Here is a 17,430-nt window from a genome sequence, read left to right on the forward strand (position 1 = left end):
TACAAGTCCATAAGGTCCCCTTAGTAGCTTAATGGATTCGAGTTGAGAATCAGTTCTTGGGATTGATTTGAAATGTTCAAATTAACCAGAGAAAATTCAATTATATATGATATAATTGGTGTGATGTATGAGATACATCAAGTGGAGGATTAATGTAAATATGATTTACATAAAGTACCATAAAATGGAAAAATAACTATGGTTTGTATGTTTCATGAGATGAAATATTAAAACTATAGGTTATAAATATAATATGGTAAGTTGGTTATCATATTTACTTATAAAATATTAACTATATGATAATTAAATTATTTTTCTCTAATAACCAATTGAGTGGAGATTATAGGTAGTTTTATGGTAACCGTGAGATAAAAGGAAAAATGTTTTCCTAAAATTAGTAGTTACTTGATTCAAAAAGTTTCTCACGGACAAGGTTATCAAGTGAAAATGTTTCCTAAGCGATAGTGTGCAGATACTAAACGATTGTGGAGTTTGACTATACGATAGTTCATTCAGTTGATCGTAGCTAAACGATCACGTGGCTTTGTCTATACGATAGACTGCTATTTACTACACAATCGAGCATATCGTCTATACGATAAACAACTTTCTATCTCCCACTTGCTCGATCGTCTACACGGTTGTTGTTCTCCAGTCTCTTCCTCTAACCAAGATTATACAGAACCCACAACTCCTGGATTCTCACACTGAGAATACCAAAGTAACCATTATGGTGGTGTTCTCACTCAACTCGATTGGATTTAAAGAGCTATTGGTCGTTCGTTGTGTTCGTGCTGTGCACCGGTCGTTGCGTTCGAGGGCTGTGTTGCTGTGCTTGGACGCTTGGAGATTGATTGAGGGAGTTTGAAGAATGTTTCTTCAAAGGTATGCATACTTTATCTCTTGATACTATTATAAGCATGTTGTAATTTCATTTTGTGCATGATCTATTAGTTTCTGTTCTTGTACTGTAATTGTTTATGTTCAACTCGAATGGAATTTGGAACGATCCCTCCGCTGCTCATGGAAATCTTCATGCCTGATTTCCTATAATTGGTATCAGAGTCAGGGTGTTCTGATATTCCAAACTTCACTTATGCTTTGAACTTTCTTTTACAGTTGTGGTGGGTTATTTTGAATTGTGTTTAAGTTTAAATGCGTTTGTGGATGTGTTGATGAATGTTTACGTGTTAATTGCCTCTATTTAAAGCTTTCTTTGAATTTACAAAGTGTTCATTTATAAGGGCCCTGCGTTTTTGGGCATAACAAGCAACCGAGTCTGTAATTCAAAGTATTTGAGTTTTTTGAGTCGTTCGTGATGAAGTTTCGAAGCATAGAGATACAGTTCTCACCAAGGAAGAAGACCATAGGTTGGTCGCATCGCGTAGCCTAAGGTAAACGATCGTATAGAAATGTTCTGCCCGATCATGTAGTATTTATTAAACGATGCTAAACGATGGGGTAAAAAGTTTGCTCTATTGCGTAGCATTGGTTGCTCGATCGTGTGGACGCTGGAGGTAGACGATCGTAAAGAGCATTTGATGCTCATCGTTTAATAAAAGGCGCGCGCACTAAACGATCATGTAGTTAGCATGCTTCATCGCATAGTCACTTGCGATACCCCGCGCTTGCTTAGTGATCGTTTAGACGATTATGCTTCACCACATCGTTGTCGTTTAGATGATCGCTTAAGGCTTGCGTTGCACGTTGCGCGCTGCACGATCGCGTACCTCATGCTTCATCACATAGTCAAAGGTACATGATCATTGCTAAATGATCATTTAAGCTCTGGAAGCGTTGGTAAACAATTGAGTAAAACGTTTACTCTATCGTGTAGGCGATCACAAGGAATTAGTACATGATCAAAGGAGACACGTTTATTCGTCAGGACGGTTCAAGTCCTGGTTCTCCTGTTTGAACCGGAGACTCTTTGCTATTTGTAATAGTCAGCTTTGGTTTTGAGGATTTAAGGCTAATTATCCCGATTCATAAACTTTTATTTAATGTACATGAGATGTATGTTGTTTATATGCCATAGTGTATGACGTATAGTTTTAAAACTCATCTTAGGTATGCATTTGATTCATGCATCATATATTATAAGCATTATAATATAGTTTATGGCATGATGAAATTACAAGAGAGCATGCGTATGCATCATGAAATATAAGTATTATATTTATGCATGCAGTAAGCATATTCATGCATCGTCTTTATATTATAAGCATTATAGTATAAGGATGTATGGAAGCATGTGCGATTGGTTTGTTGTTGGCTTATATAAGTGTTATATAAAAGTAGCAATGAATGAACAATGCATGGAGCATGACACTTAGGCTTGTTTATAAAAGTTATAAATGCTTTATATGTGTTTGCTTCGCGTTGTGTATAATTTTGGTTGTTTATGTTATAAGCGTTATAATGAAAATTAGAACTAAAATCAATAAGAAAGAGTTGCATGTGAACTTAGAAGAACTCATGTTTTAAAAGGGTTTTAAAATTGGATTAAGAAAGACTTAAGTTCAGGGTTCTAATGGGATTGGATACTAAGTAATCTTTTAGATCGGTTTAATAGGATTAAATTGATTGGCATAAAATATTAAATTTGTATTAAATCTATCTATAAAGGACCTTTTGTCTAAGGCGGGTTCTATCTAGGCTGGGGGTACTTAAGCTGAAGGAAGTTGAACACCCCTACCTAGGAACCTACCTGGAAAGGTGAATTAGATAGATTTTATGCAAGCATGCGACAGTTGATCAAAGACTTCGTTAAAGAGTTTAATGAATGATGATCAAAAGTTGTTCAACTTTCCAAGGCAAGAGTTACTCTTCAGCAAACCTAAAAGTCACTTAGTTAAAATTCTTAGCCATGTTTTTTCTAAGTAAACTAAACCCTAAGTTATAAAATACTCAGTGGGAGGAAGAGATATATATGATATGTCAATGATTCCACTCACATTTGTCCCTGAATGTTCACACCGTAGATTTATGCTTAGCCTCGTGGTGGCCTAGAAGTATCCCCCTTCGGATGGTGTTTGCATGAGTCAATATCAAGGTGAACGGAGAGAATATTTATAGTAAGTGGGTGAAAGGTGTATGCTAACACGTCCTGCGGTCTCTTTCATTGGTTTGCACCGTGAGATCATTCTTGCACTCCCCCGTGGCACCCTAGGAGCATCCCCCTTCGAATGGGTTTTGTGCAGTTTGGTCAATATCAAAGTGAACTCTAGAAATGGATAGGGTCACTTTAGTTTTTGCCCCAATCGGATTTCCCCCCTTCAGATTGGCTGCTTGGAGTGGAACTTTAGGGCCTAAAATGATGGGTCACACTTACGAGAAATTGTTAAGCAAGTTGATGATTTATTGATCAAATCAATGATGGCTAGTCGTTATAGGAACAAGAGTTAGAACGGTATTAATGGTTGGTTGAGAATACCTCAATTCAGAGGAGGGATAAATTTACCACCCTTCAGCGCCTTTTGTCCTAAACCTTTGAAGCATCATTGCGAAATTAGATGTCACACGGGGTTCATTTTAGTTTTGCTAAACTGTATTGGATGTTGTTATGCTTTTCAACGAGTATTTGCTTAAAACCTGATGTAGGTCAATGTGTTTCTTTTTCAGTAACATGAATGGTTTTCCGTTAAATGCCTCTAGTTTGACCGATTTCATACAACGGAAATAGTCTGTTAAAACATATTTTGTGGTAAACGACCTCGAGTTTGTCATGGTTGAGGAATGTCCTCAAGTCTCGACCCTTGATGCACCACAAAGTGTTTATAATGCATATGAGGTGTGGATGAAGGCTAATTCATTGGGCCGATTTCACATGTTGGCTAGCATACCTAATGCTTTGGCTAAAAGGGTTGAGAACATGGTCATTGCACGTGAGATCATGGACTCATTGTAAGAATTTTTTGAATGTTAGTTATTAATTTTTTAGCACAAAGGGATGGATGACAAAGAAACCAATAGTGTCAGTTCCTAAGTTAACCTCTAATTAGAGAAAGCAAATGTTGCTGACTCTGTTGAAGTTCATAGACGATAAGTGTTATTTGAAATGGAACTTGGAGTTTATTTAGGTTCTGATACTAATCCCACTACTCTCCAAAAGAGGAGGAAGTCTAAAGACAGTAAATATGATTTATTGGTCTTGGAGACGTGTTTGGTAGAGAATGATGATTCTGCTTGGATCCTTGATTTGGGTGCTACTAACCATGTCAGTTCTTCATACCAAGGATTTAGTTCCTGGAAAATGTTGCCACAAAGAGAGTTGACTCTTCGAACCGTACTAGTGAGGTTGTTTCAGTTGTTACTGTAGGCAGGTTGAAGTTGTTTTTGGACAAGAAACGTTATTTGTTACTAGATAATGTTTTGTAGTTCCTCATATCGAGAGGAACTTAATCTCGGTTTCTTATCTCATTGAACAAGGTTATACCGTTTCCTTTTATGAGAGTAAAGTATTTATTTTCAAGAATAGAATGGTGGAGATTGGTTTTGGTTCAATGGAAAATAACTTGTATGAACTAAGGTCGTTAGTCATAAAAGTCTTGCTTAATACTGAAATGTTCAGTACGACGACAACAACTAAAGGACCAAAGGTTCCTTCTAAGAAAAACGCCCATCTTTGCCATTTAAGATTATGTCACATCAAACTCAATAGGATTGAGTAGTTAATGAAATGTGGACTTCTAAAGAGTTTAGAAGAAAACTCCTTGTCGGTGTGTGAATCATGCCTTAAAGGCAAGATAACCAAACGACCTTTTACTGGAAAAGGTTATAGAGCCAAGAAAACTTTGGAGCTTATACATTCAGACCTTTATGGTTCGATGAGTGTTAGGGCTTGAGGTGGGCATGGATATTTCATCTATTTCATAAATGATTATTAAAGGTACAGGTATCTCTACCTAATGCAATGTAAGTCTGAAGCCCTTAACAAGTTTAAGGAGTATAATGCTGAAGTTTAAAACTTGTTAGGTAAGAATATAAGAATACTACGATCTGATCGTGGTGGAGAGAGTATATGGACCTCCAATTTCATAACTATATGATAAAACATGAAATTATGTCCCAACTTCTGGCCCCAGGTACACCTCAGCAGAATGGTGTACCAGAAAGGAGAAACAGAACCTTGTTAGACATGGTTTGGTCTATGATGATTTACGCTCATCTTCCAGACTTGTTTTGGGGTTTTGCAGTGGATACTGCATGTTGCATCCTGAACAACGTTCTCTCAAATAATGTTTCTAAAACACCTTTTGAGCTGTGGAGAGGTGGTAAAGGTAGTGTACGCCACTTCAGCATTTGAGTATGTCCGACCCACGTGCTAGTGACTAACTCGAAGAAGTTGGAACCGCGTTCGAAAGTTTGCCTCTTTGTAGGCTACCCCAGGGAAACGAAGGGTGGATACTTCTATGATCCGAGTGAGAACAAAGTGTTTGTGTTAACAAATGTTATCTTCTTGGAAGAAGACCACATCAGGAAACATAAACCACAAAGTAAGTTTGTTTTACATGAGATTTCTAGTGAGACTACTGAGGGTTCAACAAGGGTTGTTGATGTCAGTACATATAGTCAATCATCTCAAGAGTTGAGACTGCCTCAACGTAGTGGGAGGGTTATGAACCCACTGGAACGCTACATGGGTTTGACTGAAGCCCCAGAACATCATTTCTGATGATGGGGTCAAGGATCCATTGTCTTATAAGCAAGCAATAGAGGATATTGACAAAGATGAGTGGATTAAAGCCATGAACCAGGAAATGAAGTCTATGTACTTCAATAATGTCTAAAAACTTGTGGATCAACTTGATGGGGTAAAACCTATAAGGTGTAAGTGGATCTACAAGCGAAAACGAGGTGTAGATGGAAAGATGCAAACCTTTAAGTCTAGACTAGTGGCAAAGGATTATACTAAGGTCGAGAGATTGGACTATGAGGAAACTTTCTCACCTGTTGTCATGTTGAAGTCTATCAGGATACTCCCGTTTATAGCCATATTTTATGATCATGAGATATGGCAAATGGACGTCAAGATTGCTTTTCTTAATGATAATTGAGGAGACTATCTACATGGCTCAACCAGGTGTCTAGATCGTGGAACATTAGATTTGATAGTGCGATCAAATCGTTTGGCTTTGATCAGAACGTTGATGAGCCTCGTGTTTACAAGAAGATCATTAACAGCTCAGTAGCTTTCCTGGTACTATATGTGGATGATATTTTATTAATTGGGAATGATGTAGGCTTTTTAACTGACATTAAGAAGTGGCTAGCCACCCAATTCCAAATGAAAGATTTGGGAAAGGCGCAGTATGTTCTAGGGATCCAGATCATTCGAGATCGTAAGAACAAGAGGTTGGCCTTGTCTTAAGTATCGTACATTGATCAAATGTTGATCAGGTACAGGATGCAAGATTCCAAAAGGGTTTTATTACCCTTCAGGCATGGAATTGTTTTGTCTAAGAATCAATGTCCTAAGACACCTCAAGAGGTTGAGGAGATGAGACGGATTCCCTATGCTTCAGCTGTTGGAAGCTTAATGTATGCAATGTTGTGTACTAGACCTGACATTTGCTATGCAATAGGGATTGTCAGTCGTTATCAGTCCAATCCAAGATTAGATCATTGGACAGCGGTTAAGACAATCCTCAAGTATCTTTGGAGAACGAGGGACTACATGCTCGTGTATGGAGATAAGGATTTGATCCTTACAGGATATACAAACTCTGACTTTCATATTGATAGAGATTCTCGGAAATCCACATCAGGGTTAATGTTCACTCTGAATGGAGGGGTTGTAGTTTGGCGAAGCATCAAGCAAGGATGCATCGCGAACTCCATTATAGAAGTCGAATACGTAGACGCTTGTGAACAACTAAGAAGGCAGTTTGGCTAAGGAAATTCTTTACAGATTTGGAAGTTGTTCCAAATATGACTTTGTCGATCACTATCTATTGTGATAACAACGGGGCTGTGACAAATTCGAAGGAACTTTGGAGTCATCGTGGAGGCAAGCATATAGAACGGAAATATCATTTGATCAGGAAGATTGTGCATCGCGGTGATGTGATAGTCACGAAGATTGAGTCGGAGCATAACGTTGCTGATCTGTTTACAAAGGCTCTCACGGCTAAAGTGTTCAAGATCTAGAAAGTCTGGGTCTACAGGACATGCGACACCTTGTCTAAGGCAAGTGGAAGATGATACTGGGGTATAGAGTATGCCCTAGTTTATTGTATATTGTACTTGTTTTTTCATGTATTGTACATTAGTCTCCCGAGGCATTAAGACAAGTGGGAGATTGTTGGGATTGGTGTCTCAATTCTCCTGGAGTCTCGTAGTTTGTAAGCTTTGTACATATTGTTATGAATAAAATAAGAGTTATTTTATTTTGCTTTTGCTCATATCCAATAAACAAAGGTTTATGGTTATTGTATGTAAACTTAAGCATGTATATATACAAGTAGATCATGTCTTAAGTAATAATCTAAAAAGATATATAATATAAAAATAAAGGAGGGATACCTTATCCTGGTGATACTACAGATACTACCCACTTTGTAGAGGTCTGCAAGTGTTGTGAACCACTACATGTCACACCCCCTCCCAAGCCTTAAACCCCAAGACCGGGAAGGGAGCGTAAGGGTAACTAATAGCATCCTAGACAATACTCATGTTCAATATTTCCCCCTATATTTATTACAAATTTTAATAAGTTTACAGTATTCCCCCTATCCCTCTATACACATAAGTGGATTTTCTCTCTATTCTTTGTTACATGGTCTGAGCTATGCCCTGAGAGTTTACCCAATCCTGAGATGGTGGTGGTGGGTGATGGACTCTTCCTCGAACGCTCCACTTTGCTACCTGGGGGGAGGGGGATATAAGAAAACATTTTGAAGAGTGTGAGCTACTAAACTCAATGAGTAGTTCTTTTAAGACAGAAATCACTTTGCAAATCATCATTTTTGGGAAATCAATCTCATGACAATACTTACAGTATAACTTATGCATGGTCATAGATATAGTCATGCAATCAGTAATCTTTATTCCCATGCTACACGTGGCAGACATGTAACATCATCATCAATCATCACAATCACCTATGGAAACCTCCTATGACCCATTTCCCGTCAGTGTGCACATCGACTATTTCTTCATCTCGCTAGTCATGCTTAGGTACTTGACTATATTTCCCGCCGATCGTTACCGACTATTATTTCCCGCTGATCGAAGCCGATTATTATTTCCCGCCGACTGAGGCCGACTATATTTTTCCGCCAAGCACCTTTTGTTAAGCATGCTAACTATATCCCGGGTATAATTCCAGTTTCCATAGTCATTACACAAATAATATCGTAGATCATCATATCATCAAAAGCACGTATTTTGCATTTACATATGCATATATTCATATATCAAAGCATAAAGCTAAGTAAATATTCATATCAAAGCTATAAACACTCACAATATGATTTAATTATCAAAGCTATATAACACTCACAATATGCTTTAATTATCAAAGCTATATAACACTCACAATATGCTTTAATTATCAAAGCTATATAACACTCACAATATGCTTTAATTATCATAGCTATATAACACTCACAATATGCTTTAATTATCAAAGCTATATAACACTCACAGTCTGTAAGTTCTCTTATCGTAATTTGCTTGTAAATGTCTCCCTGTCATTTTCATTGTTTCAAGGAAAAATTCCCAATTAATATCATTTCATAAATATATTTGAAAACACTTTTTAAAGAAACTACCGGCTTACCCTACTCCAACACAAATCGAATGTGAAGCTGTGCAGCAGTACGCCTGGCCTTAACACTACCTTCGAACTCCAATACCAACGGCAGCTTAACCACTAAACACTAACTCTCTACTTAGGACTTTTAATACTGAGATTGTTGGAATGAGTTTAATCTTCACGCCAAGGCCTCCTATTTATAGTCGTCCCTAGCTTCTTTCCATGCGACGACTTACCATACAAATGGCTCATCCTTAGGCTGCCCACGCTAACTCTGGCTAGCCGAGCTTTGAGTTGTCTAATTTTGGGTTTGCCAACCAAAATTATCTTAATTTTCATGTAATCTCAACCGTACACCACCCACTTAAGTTGATAAAAATCTCCTTGCATGTAATCTTCATTGCCACTTCATCTGCTTAATTTTCGAATTATTTATCCAAATTACTGATGATCGCATCCAGCTCTTCTCTAAACGCGTCTATATGTCCCAATCTCGCTGATTTCGCTCTCGTTGATCTCGCTCTCTCCCACTTTCTCGCTGGTCTCGCTCTCTCCCACTTTATCGCTTAAAATATCGCTCTCCCCACTTTCGCTCTCTCCCACTTTTTCGCTCAAAATGCTCGCTCTCTCCTACTCTCTCGTTCAAACTGTTCTCTCCAATCTCGCTCTCTCCCATTCTCTCGCTCAAACTGCTCTCTCCAATCTCGCTCTCTCCCATTTTCTCGTTCAAACTGCTCTCTCCAATCTCGCTTGGCATCATGCATAGGACAGTTGTTTGGTCCAACGTTTCCATCACCGCATGCCATTAGCAACACGTAGACAATACTTAAACCATTGCGTTATTCCATACTTAATTCATTTATCTTGGTTTTCCCGAGTCTAAATTCCTCATAATTTTATTACATTTATTGTTTTTATATCATATTTCCTCATGCCCTCCAAATTAGGGGTTAGAGTATTACACTACAGATGGTCCGATCATAACCATTCATGAGGAGACATGCAAGCGGGGGTGTTCTATACAAAGAGTTTGTATAAGATCGGACCATGAGATGATTCGTCTCTTTATATAACGTCGTTGATACTTGAGACTTACATCTCACTTAAACAACCATAGGTGACATGACCTTAATCCTGAGTGTTTTGGGAACTCTTGCCTTTGAGAGCGGTCCTTTGATTAGTATGGGTGATAGTGGCCATATTGGAAACTCAACAAGCCTACCTTTTTGAGGATTTGTCTGATTGGGGAGTTGGGAACTCAGTTACACAAGATGGAATTCACTCATTCCCTGAAGCAGGGGTAAGTAGATAGATTACTCCCTTAAAGGCTGATTCCGGGTCTTGAACATAGTGGCCACATCCTCTCTTTGGAAGAGAGGACTCAGTCATAATAGGATTACGACTTATGTTCACTAGAGAAATCAGTGGTACTTAAGGAGTTAGATGTAACTATAGGGGCAAAACGGTAAATTGACCCAACTTTACTTATGAGCGATCTATGAAGGGTTATTGCACTGTTGATTTATTGATATGGACACAAAAATATATCTGTACTGGGGAGAGTGCAGCTGTCGGTCTTTAGTGGAGTGTTCGACAGTTAACGGATGGTGGATCCCGTGGCTAAAGAGTTTAGTCAGTTATTCACGTACCATTTGAGCTTCAAGCTACAAGTCCATAAGGTCTCCTTGGTAACTCAATGGATTCAAGTTGAGAATCAGTTATTGGGATTGATTTGAAATGTTCAAATTAACATGAGGAAATTCAATTATATATGATATAATTGGTGTGATGTATGAGATACATCAAGTGGAGGATTAATTTAAATATGATTTACATAAAGTACCATGAAATGGAAAAATAACTATGGTTTGTATGTTTCATGAGATGAAATATTAAAACTTTAGGTTATAAATATAATATGGTAAGTTGGTTATCGTATTTACTTATAAAATATTAATTATATGATAATTAAATTCTTTTTCTCTAATAACCGATTGAGTGGAGATTATTGGTAGTTTTATGGTAACCGTGAGATAAAAGGAAAAATGTTTTCCTAAAATTAGTAGTTACTTGATTCAAAAAGTTTCTCACGGACAAGGTTATCAAGTGAAAATGTTTCACTAAGCGATAGTGTGCAGAGACTAAACGATTGTGGAGTTTGACTATACGATAGTTCATTCAGTTGATGTAACTAAACGATCGCGTGGCTTTGTCTATACGATAGACTGCTATTTACTACACAATCGAGCATATCGTCTATACGATAAACAACTTTCTATCTCCCACTTGCTCGGTCGTCTACACGATTGTTGTTCTCCAGTCTATTCCTCTAACCAAGATCATACAGAGCCCACAACTCCTGGATTCTCACACTGAGAATACCAAGGTAACCATTGTGGTGGTGTCCTCACTAAAATCGATTGGTTTTAAAGAGCTATTGGTCGTTCGTTGTGTTCGTGTTGTGCACTAGTCGTTGCATTCGAGGGCTGTGTTACTGTGCTTGGATGCTTGGAGATTGATCGAGGGAGTTTGAAAAATGTTTCTTCAAAGGTATGCATACTCTATCCCTTGATACTCTTATAAACATGTTGTAATTTCATTTTGTGCATGATCTGTTAGTTTTCATTGTTGTACTGTAATTGTTTATGTTCAACTCAAATGGAATTTGGAAAGATCCTTCTGCTGCTCATGGAAATCCTCATGCCTGATTTTCTTTAGACAATAATTTCTTTCAAAATTGACTATTTGTTCCTCTGTTAGAGGTGTTCCAGAAATGTTTGTGATCGAGTAAATAGCTCGACGTATTAGGTTAAAGATGGGGCTACCGTGGCCACCTATTTGAGCTTGGACTCTCTTTCTCAATTGCTACTACTAGTTGAGGGGTCTTCTTTACTTTCTTCAAATACTTCCTCGCGGTTGTCGTATTTGCTTTCTCTCTGAACAAAGGATTGTGACTTCTTTCTTCTCTATCTATCTACAACTAGAAAAACTTCCTTTCTGTCGATCCTCACTAAACTTTCAGGAAAGTCAGGACAAGGACTATAAATGATTGTAACAGAGATAGCTTCGTCTTTTCAAGACCATGGTTGGGAATTGTTTGATCGTCTTTCTCCAAGGAAGAAGCGAAACATGATCAACTTGAATTCGGGACAATTATTTGAAATCATAGTGAAAGGTTGGATTTGTTATCTCATGTTTACATTTCATGAAAAAATACCAATTGAAGTGGAGGGCTTTTTCAAACAACAAGGAGTTGGGTCAACTATTCAATCAAATGAGATTGAACATGTTCCCATATCTTCTCGAGAAACAAGTGGGCTATTTCTTTGCAAAATTGTGCTCAATTTCATATGTGATAAGTTCGCCAAGAGCTCTTCTTTAATTAGGGGAAGAATCCACACGAATCATATTATATATATACATATTTAGGATGAGTTTTAAATTTAAAGATTTATGGACAAATAGACATATGAAAGGTCCAAATTGCCCCTTAGTAAGGAGAAGCCCTAAAACCATTTACCGATTTGGAACATCGCACACAATTAGCTAGTAGCGACATTGAACATGAAGGAACTCTAACAGGGAGAACCTTGAGCGGAAGCGGATCGACTAAATTCCATTTTTGTTGAATACCAAGTTTACAGTAAATAAATAACAAGATATGCATTTACAACTAAATTATAGCATGCTTTAAAAGAAAGGGTTTCAAGAAACCTCACCTTTGAAGACCTTTCTTCGTGTTTTTCCCTCGAACAAATTCATGAACAACCTGAAGACCTTCTTCAAGATAATCTCGAACAAAACCTGGACACTACCACAAAAATACCTTGGTATTCTCAGGGTGAGAACCCAAGAGTGGTGGGCTCTGACTATTTTGGTTAAGAGGGAAAATTTGAGGTAAAGGAGGAAGATTGAGTACTCTCACATAAAACCAAGACAAAATACAATTAACACTTTTGTATTTCTCAATCGTTCAACCAACGACAACCAAGAAGAATAAAACAATTTTCTTTTTATTCTCCTTACCATAAAATAGTGGGTGGAAAGAAAATAATAATAATAATATAAATATAAATATGATAACTAACTTATCATATCATATATATATATATATTTATTTATTTATATATATGTATATATTAAATTATATGTTATATCAAATATAATACATAACCTATAGTTTTAATATTGTATCACATGCAATATAAACTATAGTTTCTTTTCTCTATTATATGTCATTTAATATAAATTATATTTATATTAAATTTAACAACTATGAATCCCATTCATAGAAAATATATTTGAATCTCATTCAAATATTTATTTCCTCCCATTAAGCTATAATATATCAAATACATTATGACAATTATATCACATATAATTGAAATAATTTAATTATGTTATACATAATTAAATCCATCTATTAATTTGAACAATTCAAATTAATCCAAAAACTGATTCCCAACTAAATCCTATTGAGCTACCAAGGGGACCTCATGGACCTGTAGCTTGAAGCTCCAACGATATATGAATAATTAATTTAACTATTTAATTACATTATTTACCATCCGTTAAGTGTCAGGCATCCCACTAAATAACGACAACTGCACTCTTCGCACTACAAATATATTTTTGTGTACATTGGATATAACCAATCAACAGTACGATGACCCTTCACAAATTTCTCGTAAGTACAACTAAGCCAAATTACCATTGTCCATGGAGTTATATCTAACTTCTTAAGTACCATTGTTCTCTCTAATGAATAATAGATCATAGTCCTACTATGACTAGACTCCTCTCGAGCCAGGAGAGGGTGTGGCGCCACATTGTTCAAGACTCGGAATCAGCCCTTAAGGGAGCAATTTATCTACTTACCATTGCCTCGGAGAAGGAGTGAATTTCATATTGTGTAGCTATGTTCCCAGCTTCTTAATCGAACTAGTCCCCAAAATGGTAGGCTTGTTGAGTCGGCGATCTGACTACTCTCATCCATACAAATCAAAGAACCGCCCTCATAGACAAAAGTTTACAACTCACTTAGGATGCAGGTCGTGTTACCTATGGTCATCCTGGTGAAATGTAAGCCTCTATTATGAACGACGTTATATAATAAGACTAAACATTTCATGGTTCGGTCTTATACAAACTTCTTTGTATAGAATATCCCCGCTTGTATGTCTATACATGAATGATTAGGATTAGATCATTTGCAGCACTTTACATCAATTGTAACTCCTACAAAGCGGAGTGTCATTGGGATAAGGTACCTAGCCTTATTCATCTACTACAGACCATTAAGGTTATCACATAAACATGATCCACCCATATGTCTCTATATACATGTTTAAGTTACAAAGATAACCTTGGATGTTAGTATATTGGTTTGTGGTTAATGCAACTAAAATATCATATATTTTATAGACAACGAATAAAACATCATATATTTTATTAAATACATAATGAGTTTGTTCAACAATGTTTACAAACTATAGGACCCTATAAGATTTAGGGCATCACTCCAACAAAACGTTGAAAATATCGAACGACGCGTAACACCATTAGACGACAACTTTTGGATAGTAACAACATGTTGGATGGATCGAATTTGTAACATCAAACTACGCTACTACTTCAAAAACTTGTGCGTCACTACCTAGCAGTGACAACACCTATTGAACAATAAAAATGTGGCTTCCATCGGACGAAGACGACGACTCGAACAAAAGCGAAAAGGTTTTACAGATTTTGCAACTTCATATGTGATCTGCAACTTCACATCTTTTTTTTAAAGATAAATATGAATAACATTACGTAAGAAAGCCACAAGGGCTACAGTCAAGGAAAGAAAAATCCTACAACACAGCAGATTTAATCCAAATTGGAAATTTAGAGAACTGAGAATAACCCATCAGTAAAGGAAAATTTCATAAAATGACCCAAAATCCAAATAAAATAAAATAAAATCTATGACTGACCTCTTTCTAAAAACTTTTATATGGTTGACTTTTTTGTTTTGTGAAATACCAATTATACCCTCAAGTTTTAAAACAACAGACCAACACTTTTATATAACTTTACTAAGCGATCATTCACATTCCACTCATTTGATCTCTTTCATTGTGTGATTGTCTCCCTTAGTTTTCTCTCAATTCTCTCGTCATTTTTGAGCTTCCTTCGAGCTTTTCGCCACTATTTTGTCGATCCTTTCACCTACCTTTTCCACCATTATCCTCATCTGAAAGATATGTCTTTTTTCTTTGAATGCATGTTGATTTTTCTATTTAGTTTTAGCAGAAGGGTTTAGGATACATTTAGTTCATCAAAATCAATTTCCTATTGTTTATTAAATGATTGCCTATTTTTTTCTAAATGACCTAACTTTTATTAAACGATCGCTTATATTTGATTAAACGATCACATGCATTAGGTTAAAAAATCGCCTACATTAGGTTAAACAATCGTTTAATTTTTACTAAGTGATCATTTAAGGTTTGGTAAATGATCGCCAATACTTGATGAAATGATCACCTATATTAAGTAAGACGATTGACTACATTAGGTTAAATGATCATTTAATTTTTAATAAGTGATCGCTAAGGTTTGGTTAATGATCGTCTACCTTTTATTAAACGATCACCTACTTATTGTTGTAATATATTTGTTTATTATAGTTTGCTAAAATGGTTGTCCCTGTTGAGAAATATTTCCCTACTACCATCTCTTGCATAATCCACAATACGAACACCTAGATTTAGAAGAAGTTGGCCAAATAGCATATGGACATGTTTAAGAAAAAATGCTTTGGTTCGCTGCTGGACATGGACCTTGTGTTTAATGGGCAGTTGTTCCACCATTTTTTGTTACGAGAGGTTAGAGATGAGAACTCATTTAGTATAAGTTTCAATATATTGAGGAAGAAAGTAACATTTACCCAAGATGACTTTAATCTAATACCTGGGTTGTGGCCGATCGAGGAAACACTTAAAACAGATACAAATGGTAGAGGCTATGACATCTCATGCTCGAACTGAAGAACCCAACTGAGAAGAAGGAAAAGCTTTGCAAGGATGTTGAGACCGCTTTTGAAAAATTCAGATTTACAAACGATGAAGATGTCGTGAAGGTTGCATTAGCATTATACACATAAATGGTAATGATGGAAAAAGACAAGAAACCCCAATTTGATGTGAAGACATTTGAGATTGTTGATGACATTGAAGTCTTTAGACATTATGACTAGTTGTTTGTCTTCTTTAAACATTTTTTTGAATATTATGAAGAATATTTTATGTGGGAAGAATGGGGTGCACGATATAAAGAAAGCAGAAAATCCTAAACATGTTACACATTATTGTATAAAGGGATCTGCACTTGCATTCCAGGTATGTGCTTTGCCAATTCAATTCAATCTCAACGGATTTGTAATATTTGTATGTCTAACAAAGTTTGATCTGTGATATCCGTATGTGTAACATAGTTTCTAAACAATGTAGGTTTGGGCTTATGCTATACTTTCACATCTAGTAAGTTCATAGCCACCAAAGTCAGCAAGAATGCAATGCCACAAACTATTAAGTGGACTTGTTCTCAAGCTCCATCATATAAGTCGTTGGATAAAAATGTATTCCAACCTAAAAAGGTGAGAAAATATCGATTATACTGTGTAAAAAGATCGTTTAAGATTTACTAAACGATCGCTTATATCGTATTAAAGGATCAGTTATATGTTACTAAACAATTATTTATAATTTTCTAAACGATCACCCAATTGCACATGAACAATCGCTTATGATATAATTGTAAACGAATTTAGGTTAACATGAGCGATCATTTAGTAGTATTCAGTAGTTTGTTTCATGTGTATTGACTTGTTCTCATTGTTTACATCACAGACTATTGTTGTGCCGAGACCTATACCTATAGTAGGGGATACGAGGTACAAGGAGGATCGACTAAGAGGACTTGATTTGATGCAAGTGATTGACCAAAAAAAACTTGATGAAAGAGGGGTGTTGACACTATACTCACTGATCAACATTCCCATGATACCGAAGCTGATAATCGAGAGATGTTTGGGGGGCATGGTGCATTCGATTAATATATTCATAAGCATGAACCCCCTTGATTAAATGAGTCTCATGTAGAATAGCCAGTGATAGAGCTGTTGGGAATGTCCTAGAACTCACAGTTCATAAATTTTGTATTAAACATTATATTTATCAATAAAAATATTATTGAATATTTTATTAAATAAAGCCATTAATATTACATTTTATAATGAAAATCCAACAAATAAATCCATGTCTGTAGTATGAATATTTTAACTTTATATGGTGACATAAACATAATCAAGTCATAGTAAATAGCCTAAATGGTCTATAAGTATATGGATGAAGTTGGGTATTTCATCATGGTAACACTATTGGATGCGACCCATTTCGTATAAAGATACAAATGATGTGATCCATAAATCATTCATGTAGATACATGTGAGTGGAGGCATCCTATGCTATGCAAGGAGTTTGCATAAGACTGGACCTCGAAATAGTCGCATTCTTTTATAACGACCGTTTACTATTAAAACTGACTATTTCAAACTAAAATGACCTAGGATAACACGGTCTTAATCCTGAGCTAACTATGAACTCCTATTTATTTCGAGATTA

This window comes from Benincasa hispida, chromosome 12 (genome assembly GCF_027475165.1).
Source record: "Benincasa hispida cultivar pf3 chromosome 12, pf3_genome.v1.1, whole genome shotgun sequence".
In the NCBI taxonomy this organism is placed as follows: domain Eukaryota; kingdom Viridiplantae; phylum Streptophyta; class Magnoliopsida; order Cucurbitales; family Cucurbitaceae; genus Benincasa; species Benincasa hispida.